The following is a 9135-nucleotide window of genomic DNA, read 5'->3' as shown; positions in this document are numbered from 1 at the left end:
ATGGTTGAGCTCTAGAAGCCTCATCTTGCTCCTTCAGGTCTTGCCGAGCAGGAACAAACGTCGTTCGAGTGCTTTCTTGAGTGAAACCATGTAGCGCTTCTTGGGATCTTTGAGTGGTGTGTGCTTTTTGAAGAAAAAGTACTCCCATCTAGGTGTAGCCCCTAAGCCTCTTGCTATTTGGAACAAGGAGCTAGAGGGTCTTGTCTTGAAATTGTTCTTATTCTTCGTCGAAGGGCTTCCGAGCATATACTCAGGTTCTTTATCAAAAAGAACTCAGATATAGCTCGGTCCGGGTTCTTTTTGTCGTGAGTCCTTGAAGTGGTTTGTCTTGAAGAAGTCTTCTTGGTGATGTGCGCTTTTTTCAAGGAAAAAAAAATGCACTCACTGAGTGTAGCCCCTGAGCCTCTTGCTATTTGGAACAAGGAGCTGGAGGGTCTTGAATCTTATGTTGTTCAAAAGAGCTGAAAACCCTCTTCTGTTGCAGCACCCGAGCGTATATTCGGGTTCTTTTACCCAAAAAGAACTCAGGTGCAGGGTCTTGGCATATCTTCTGGTAGTCTGCTGTTGTTAGATGTGGTTGTATGGTAGTGGTTGAGTGTAAATGTCGATTGCTCATGAGTTGTACAGTGTTGGTATATCCTTTCGAATATGCTTGTCCTTGAGTACTGTTCCTTCACGCCTGAGTCCTCTTTCATTGAATTCTGTCTTTTCACTATGCCCTTTGTTAGGTTTGTTCAGTCGGTGCTCCTGGTCCATGTGCACCGCTTCTTTGGTCTATAAATACCCTCCTAGTGTGCTGTTTTGATTCATTGAGCATTTTGTTGCGTGGTATGAAATCTTCGTAGCCATGAATATGATAGTTTCTGAAGTAGAGCAGCCCCCGGGCGTATCTCGTAGTTCTTGTATATCTTGTCGTAGCTGGAGGGAGTCTTGTGATAGAGACTAGAGGTAGACTAATCTCGTAGCGGCATTGTACCAGGAGGTACGTTGCGGTAGTTGGAGGAAGTCTTGTGATGCGGGATATGTTCCTTCATCCAGTAGTTCTGGGTAAATCCCCCTTGCCTGCCATGCGACTGTCTGGTGCAGATCAACGCCAGATCTAGTGTCATGTCGGACTTGGGTAGACAGATGCCTACTGGGCTTCCCTGTTCCATGTTGTCCCACCATGCTGCTAACTTCCGCCTCGGATGTTCTGTGTCTGTCCTTTGAAGAAAACAGTGTAGCCGAGTGCGGTTTGTTCTACCGAGTAGCAATTTGGAATACATAGTCGTTCTAGAGCCTAGTTGTGTCCGGGTTCCTTTTTGCTACCTTGCTTGTCGTAGTACCGAGTTCATTGGGTCTTGTAAGATGTGTAATCTTGTAATTTTTGAAGCCATTTATAATGGAAAGAATATTGCTTTCTGGGTTGTCATTCTTTTTTCTACTGATGTCCTGGTTGTTTGTGAGATTCCCAAGTTCTTTCTATAAGAACTGAGTTCTTATGTTCCTTGTGTGGTGACCCTTCGTTGCTTCATTGTTGATGAGTTCTTTTTGTAGCAATATGTTAACTCTACCTTGGTGCTGGATGGATAAGTCTAAAATCTGCCCGTTGAACTGTACCATTGTGTAGAAGTGTGTTGTCCGTCATTTCAGCTTTGTCAGTTGTGTTGGGAAATGAATCGTTGCGTTCATGTGCCGTGTTAAAATGGGCCTAATGGGCCGCATTTTTATTGCTGTAAAAATCTATTTAAAGGCCTTCTTTCTTCTTTTTCTTTACTGCCCTGCTTTTGCCTTGAAACCCTAGTTCTTACTCCGTCATCGCCATTGTCGCCGTCCTCTGAGTGCCGCCACCTGATCATCGTCGTTTCTCAGTTCTTTATTGCTTTCGCTAGTATATGGGTAGGAAGAAATCCACGAGCAAGCCCCAGGCAACCTTTGTAGACGAGGAGGCATCACTTTCTATGATTGAAAATCAAGAATTCATGGCCATGAGGGCTACTCAGAAGGTCTGGCCGGCTCTGACTACGACTGAGGATCAGTTGCGTGAGCTGGTCAGTGATTGCCTGATCTAGGACAAGGAGATTGTTGAGTGGAGAGCTCTAGGCCAACATCGGGTTCCAACCTTAGGCTCTGGTGAGATTGTTCTTTTTGTCTCCTTTATCCGTGCTGGTCTTTGCCTTCCTACCTCTGCTTTTCTTCATCGCTTTCTCAATTATTTTGGGATTAGCCTGAACCATCTTACTCCTAATGTTGTCCTTCATCTTTCTATTTTTGTTCATCTTTGTGAAACTTTTCTTGGAATTCCTCCTTCTCTTTCTCTCTTTCGTTACTTCTTCCGTCTGAAGTCCCAACCCCGCAGCGATGACACCCATGTTCTTGGTGGCTGCGGAATTCAGTTTCATCAGGGTCATAAGGGTAGATTCTTTGATTATGATTTGGTTGATTCTGTGAGGGATTGGCATGCCAACTGGTTTTATGTCGCCAATATGATCCCTCCTCTTGCTGTCCATTCTTCTTTTGGTCCCATGCTTAACGACCGATGGGAGAAGAATCCCATGACGGTGGATGAGCTCCAGGCGATCAAGCCATTTTTGGAGAGGATATGTGCTCTAAAACAGCGAGGCTTGACTGGCTTTGGTATCATCTCTAGTTTTCTTCACCGCCGTGTTCAACCTCTGAAGGAGCGAGAAAACTATGGTTTTGAATACTCTGGAGCAGAGGACCCTTCTCGTATGGTCCCTGCCCTTGAGCTGACTGGTAAGGAGGTGCTCGAGCGCCTTCAGAAGATGTTGAAGGGAGTAAGCATCATCCCGCATACTGTCTATGAGTATTGTGCTAACAACCCGCCTCCTGCTGTGAGTTGTTTTTTCTTATGCTAGTACTTTTTGTATTTCCTTTGTTGTCTCCACTGTTCGCTTAATATTTCTTGTCTGGTTGTTTTACTCTTTTTATAGGAATTGGGGCGTAACTTTGTTGACCCGATTCCCCTTGACGACTGCCCCTCCATTGTGGAGCTTAAGGAGAATCTTGCTGGGGCATCTTTAACTAGTAAGTTTTAAACCACTACGATGTTTCCTGGTGTTTCTTCCTCCATTCTTGACACATATGTAGAGTATGTTCCTCGTCCAGTTCCTTGAGCTCCCTGTAGTGTCGGAAAAAGGGGGCGAGCAGATTGTTCTTCTTTCAGTTTGTCTGCCGCCAAGAAGTCTCGTCAATCAAGTACTCGTCCAGGTACTCAAGTTATAGGTAGCGTGCTCCTAGGTGAGCATATTAATATGTTTTGTCTTTTTGTTGCTTGCTTTTGCCTCTAACCGACTACTTTTCTTCTTTTTTAGATGGCGCTGTGGTTGCCATGCCTGAGAGTGAGGAAGAGGAGGATGATGATGCGGCCCTTGTTACGCGTCGGTGAGTTGTTTTCCTATTTTTCTACTGTCGAACACTTCTTTTTGTTTTGACTTTGACTTTATTCTCTTGTAGTAAGCGGTCATCGACCTCAAGTTCTTCTAGAGCTCCGGTTCCAACCACGCCACTCCCGTTGCAAGGTGGCGGCGATATTTTTGCTTCTATAGTTCCCCCTCTAAGGTCTTCTGTTGGTCTTAGGGGTTTAATGAAGAAGAAGATAGCTAAGTGAGTGAATCCTGGTTATGTTTCTCTACTTCTGTTTTCCCCTTCTCTGATTCATATTCTTATCATCGATTTTCTTTATCATTTTGCAGGCCTTCGCCTTCCCTCAACCCTCAGTCGACTTCTTTTCAGTCTTCTGGCGCACCCCTACGCTTTGAGTCTCTGGACTCGGAATGTGCGGTCAGCGAGGCAGCTGTGAGGGTGATAGGGTTCTCTGGTGATCCCGCTACTGCTGATTTGCTGGCCCCGGAGGTGACCGTGGCCGTGGTGGTGGAGCCATCTGGGGAGGTAGCCAGTGCTTCCTAGGGTATGGCCCTGGTCTTGTCTTCTTTGCCTCAGCCGGCTTCTCCCTCTGCTCCTCTTCCTAGTGGCGTTCAGCGTCTGGATGATGATGTGGTGCAACAATTCGATGCCACTCATCGGTTGTTAGAGCTGACCGCTGCCTGCGGGACCTTCGTGACTTCTTTTGGTGAAAAACTCCAGGTAAGTCTTTTCTGAAGTTCTTTCTTTGGATGTTCATCTTTCTTTTATTCTTATGTCTTGTTTTTCTTTTTCTCTTTTTGCTCAGTCTTTTTCTCAGAATCATACTGGCTTCTTTTTCTCGTCTGAAGCTGAGAAAAACTTGTCTTCTGATGTTAGCGCCCTAAAAATAGAGCTTGATCTCTGTCGGGCCAAGATGGAGACCGAGCGTCAAACGCACCAAAAGGAGGAGAAAGCTCTCCGTGCTTAGGTGGTTGAGGTAGGAAAGCAGAGGGATGCGGCTATGGAGGCCATGAAGAATGAGTGCAATGGTATTGCAGGTTCTTTTTGTTTCCTCTTGTATTTGAATTTTCTTTTCTGATGACTTGTTTTTGGTGCCTGGTTTAGCTCTCCGAGTTGTTAAGCAAAAGCTTTCGGAGGGTATTGAGGAAATGAAGACACTCACTCGCAATAGTCACAACAGGACTAAAGAGGTAATTATTTGTGCTGAAGAAGAACTCACGCTTGCCAAGTTGATTAGGCGTGGAGCTAACAGGGATCTTGTGCAGGTCCAAAAAATAGTTGAAGTCTTGACTGGTAAGTTGGCGACGGCTACTGAGAACTAGAATTCTTTGTGGAAATCATTTCGGTCAGTAGCCGATCTTCTCCGGACTCCATCGGATGATGGTCAATCTTGGGCTCAGTTTATTCCCCAAGTTTCGACCCATTTCCAGGAGTTCATGAAGAGATGCGCCCAACTATGTACCAAAAATGTTCTTGCTTAGGTCCGAGTTCTTGCTCCAGAGATGCCCCTGTCCAAGATTGCAGAGGAAGCTGAGAGTCAAGAATATCTTGATGCTGTTGAAAAGATGGAGCCTAAGGTCGAAGATTTGGCTAGGAGGATTGTAGATAATCTTGATATTGATATTTCTTCTCCTGATGGTGATGCTTGATGTATTTTGACTTTAGTACTCTAGCCTCTATAATAAGGATATTATACTTCTTTTTGAATGAAGATCCTTTATTTTTTGTTGATGTCTTCTTTGCCTAGATGTCTTTGATTTAGTCAAGTGTTTGTCATGCTTTTGACTGCGCTGTATAAACAACTCGGTATTTGTAGTTCGTTGTCTTGACAAACTTTCTTCATTTGTCGAGTGCTTGTCTGGCTTCCATATGCGCCGTGTAATCAACTCGGTTTTTGTAGATCGTTGTCTTGATAAATTTTCTTGATTTGTCGAGTGCTTGTCTGGCTTTCATATGCGCCGTGTAAACAACTCGGTTTTTGTAGATCGTTGTCTTGGCAAACTTTCTTGACTTGTCGAGTGCTTGTCTGGCTTTCTTTTGGTTGTAGAAACATCTTAGGATTGGTTCGGGTGTTAGCTTATTAGCTACCCTCATCGGCGGGCTCAAACATCTTTTCTGCTCTTTTGCTCTTAGCCGGTATGCTCAGGTGTAATTTTAGCCATTTTGCTTTTTTGGATCGGGTGTTAGCTTATTAGCTACCCTCATTGGCGGGCTCAAGCATCTTTTCAGCTCTTTTGCTCTCAGCCGGTATGCTCAGGCGTGATTTCAGCCATTTTGCTTTTTTGGATCGAGTGTTAGCTTATTAGCTACCCTCATCGATGGGCTCAAGCATCTTTTCAGCTCTTTTGCTCTCAGCCGGTATGCTCAGGCGTGATTTCAGCCATTTTGCTTTTTTGGATTGGGTGTTAGCTTATTAGCTACCCTCATCGGTGGGCTCAAGCATCTTTTCAGCTCTTTTGCTCTCAGCCGGTATGCTCAGGCATGATTTTAGCCATTTTGCCTTTTGGGTCGGGTGTTAGCTTATTAGCTACCCTCATCGGCGGGCTCAAGCATCTTTTCAGCTCCTTTGCTCTCAGCCGATATGCTTAGTGAAAACAACTCGGGAAGATTCGTAATAAGACATCTGTTGTCGAGGAATACCATCTTTATTGATCATGAATGTTTACATGCTTAGTGAAAACAACTGGGGGAAAGCCATAATGAGACATATGTTGTCAAGGAACGCTATCTTTACTGATCATGAACGTTGATCTCTTGTGGCTTGTATTTATGTTCTTCCTTGTGTTGTCTTCATGCGTAGAATTTCCTTAGTTGGCTGATGTGCCATGTATTGTTGATTTCTTTTCCATCTTCAGTTATCAACTTGTACGTGTCTGGTCCGGTGACTTTTGTGACAATAAAAGGACCTTCCCATGGACTGAGTAGTTTATGGCGTCTGTTAGTTTTTTGTATTCTTCTTAGTACTAGATCTCTGATTTGGAGTGATCGAGGTTGGGTATTCTTGTTGTAGTGGCATCTTAAACCTTGGAGGTATCTGGTTGATTGAAGGGTAGCATTTACTCTGACTTCTTCCGTACCGTCGAGTTCTAATCTCTGAGTGTGTTCTGCTTCTCCTTCGTCGTATTGTTCTATCCTTGGTGACGTCTAGATTAAGTCGGCAGGTAGTACTGCTTCTGATCCATAAACTAGGAAAAAAGGTGAGTATCCGGTGGCTCTGTTTATTTGAGTTCGTAGCCCCCATACTACTTTGGGTAATTCTTCGATCCACTTGGATCCATAGTCCACTAGTTCTTCATACAATCTTGGTTTTAATTCGGCTAGTATGAGTCCATTAGCCCTTTCTACCTATCCGTTGGCTTCTGGATGTGTGACCGATGCGTAATCTATGCTGAAACCATAATCCTATGCCCAAATTTGGAACTCTGTAGCTGTAAAGGGAGAACCCAAATCTGTGATGATTCGATTGGGCATGCCAAAGCGGTGCATAATGTCTTGGATGAACTCGACTGCTTTGGCTGCGCTGTATTTTGCGAGTGGTTTGTATTCAATCCACTTGGTGAACTTGTCAATTGCTACAAAGATATACTCGAAACCACCCTTTGCTTTCTTGAGAGGTCCTACTTGATCCAGCCCCCAGCAAGAGAAAGGCCAAGCAGGAGGGATGCAGATCAGATTGTGAGCTGGTACATGAGCTTGTCTTGCGAACATTTGACAAACTTTGCATTTTCTGGCGAGTTCTTCTGCGTCTTTCAAAGCGGTTGGCCAGTAGAATCCGGTTCGGAATGCTTTGCCGACTAGTGCTCTTGAAGCGGCATGATTTCCACAGCAACCTGAGTATATTTTTTCTAAGATCCCTTTGCCTTCTTCAAATGAGACACATTTTAGGAGTACTCCTGATGATGCGGCCCTTCTGTACAGCTTGTCCCCTACTAGGACGTAGTTCTTGCTTCTACGAACAATTCGGGTAACTTCTGCTTTATCTGCTGGTAATTTATTCTCTTTGATATAATCAATAAAATCCTGGGTCCATGAAGTGGTGATTACCAAAATCTGGGTGCCTTTTGCTGGGAGTTCAGGGGTTATCTCACCGGGTTATTTGATAGAGGGAGCTGATAATTCCTCTATGAATATGCCAGGTGGGACCTTTGCCCTGTCTGATCCGAGCTTGGCGAGGACATCTGCTGCAATATTAGAATCGCGCAGGACATGTAGAATTTCCAATCCTTGAAAATGTTTTTCGAGTTTTTGTATTTCAGCGCAGTAAGCGCCCATATTTTCTTTGGTGCAGTCCCAATCTTTGTTGACTTGGTTGATGACTACTGCCGAATTGTCGTATACGAGTAATCTCTTGATTCCGAGGGTAATTGCTATTCGGAGTCCGTGGATGAGGGCTTCATATTCTGCTTCATTGTTTGTAGCTTGCCATAATATCTGAAGGACATACTTGAGTTGTTTTTCGTCTAGAGAAATGAAGAGAACGCCTGCACCGGCTCTGCCTAGCTTGAGTGATCCACCAAAGTACATTTTCCAATGGTCGAGGATGGTATTTGACATAGGTTGTTGAATCTCTGTCCACTCGGCAACAAAATTAGCCAGGGCTTGAGATTTGATTGCCTTTCATGGGGTGAAATCGATATTGAGAGCACCAAGTTCAACTGCCCACTTAGATATGCGCCCTATTGCGTCTTAATTGTGTAGGATGTCTCTGAGTGGGAAATCTGTCACCATGGTAATCTTGTGGCTTTTAAAATAGTGGCGAAGCTTGCGTGAAGTGATCAGGAGGGCGTAGAGTAGTTTTTGCACATGCGGGTACCGGATTTTTTATTCTAACAGTACTTCGCTGATGTAGTATACGGGTCATTATACTTTATATACGCGCCTTTCTTCTTCTCTTTCTACGGCTATTGCTGTGTTGATCACCATAGAAGTTGCCGCAATGTACAGCATCATGTCCTCGTATTTCTTTGGAGGTGTGAGAACGGGTGAGGTTGTGAGGTACGTCCTGAGTCTTTTGAAAGCTTCGTTGGCTTCTTCTGTCCACTCGAACTTGTCTGTCTTCTTTAGTAGTTTAAAGAAAGGAAACCCTTTTTCGCCGAGTCTTGATATGAAACGATTGAGGGCCGCCATGCAACCTGTTAGTTTCTACACATCCTTGATACTCCGAGGAGGGCCCATCTCTGTTATGGCTCGAATTTGCATGGCGATGGCTTTGATTCCACGATGACTGACCAAGAATCCTAGTAGTTGTCCTGAAGGAACTCCGAATACACACTTCCTTGGGTTCAACTTCCACCTCCACCTCTTCAGGTTTTCAAAGGTTTGCTTTAAGTCTTCAATTAGTGTGTCTGGGTTCTTTGTTTTTACTACTACGTCATCCACATATGTTTCTATGTTTTTGCCAATCTAATCATCAAGGCATGTTTGGATAGCTCTTTGGTATGTGGCACCAGCATTTTTGAGTCCAAACGACATGGTCTTGTAGCAGTAGACGCCGAACGGACTGATGAAAGATGTCTTGCTCTGGTCTTGTTCTTTTAATGTAATCTGGTGATATCCTAAATAGCAATCAAGAAAGGATAGTAGGGCAGATCTTGCTATCGAATCAAATATCTGATCAATGCGTGGTAGCCCGAATAGATCTTTCGGGCAGTGCTTGTTGAGATCTGTGTAGTCGACGCACATGCGCCACTAGTCCGTATTCTTTTTTTGTACTAGAACTCGGTTTGCTAGCCAATCTAGATGAAGGATTTCTCTGATGAATCTGGCAAC

The sequence above is a fragment of the Miscanthus floridulus genome, chromosome 1 (genome assembly GCF_019320115.1).
Source record: "Miscanthus floridulus cultivar M001 chromosome 1, ASM1932011v1, whole genome shotgun sequence".
Lineage (NCBI taxonomy): Eukaryota > Viridiplantae > Streptophyta > Magnoliopsida > Poales > Poaceae > Miscanthus > Miscanthus floridulus.
Note: the sequence above shows the minus strand (reverse complement) of the source record.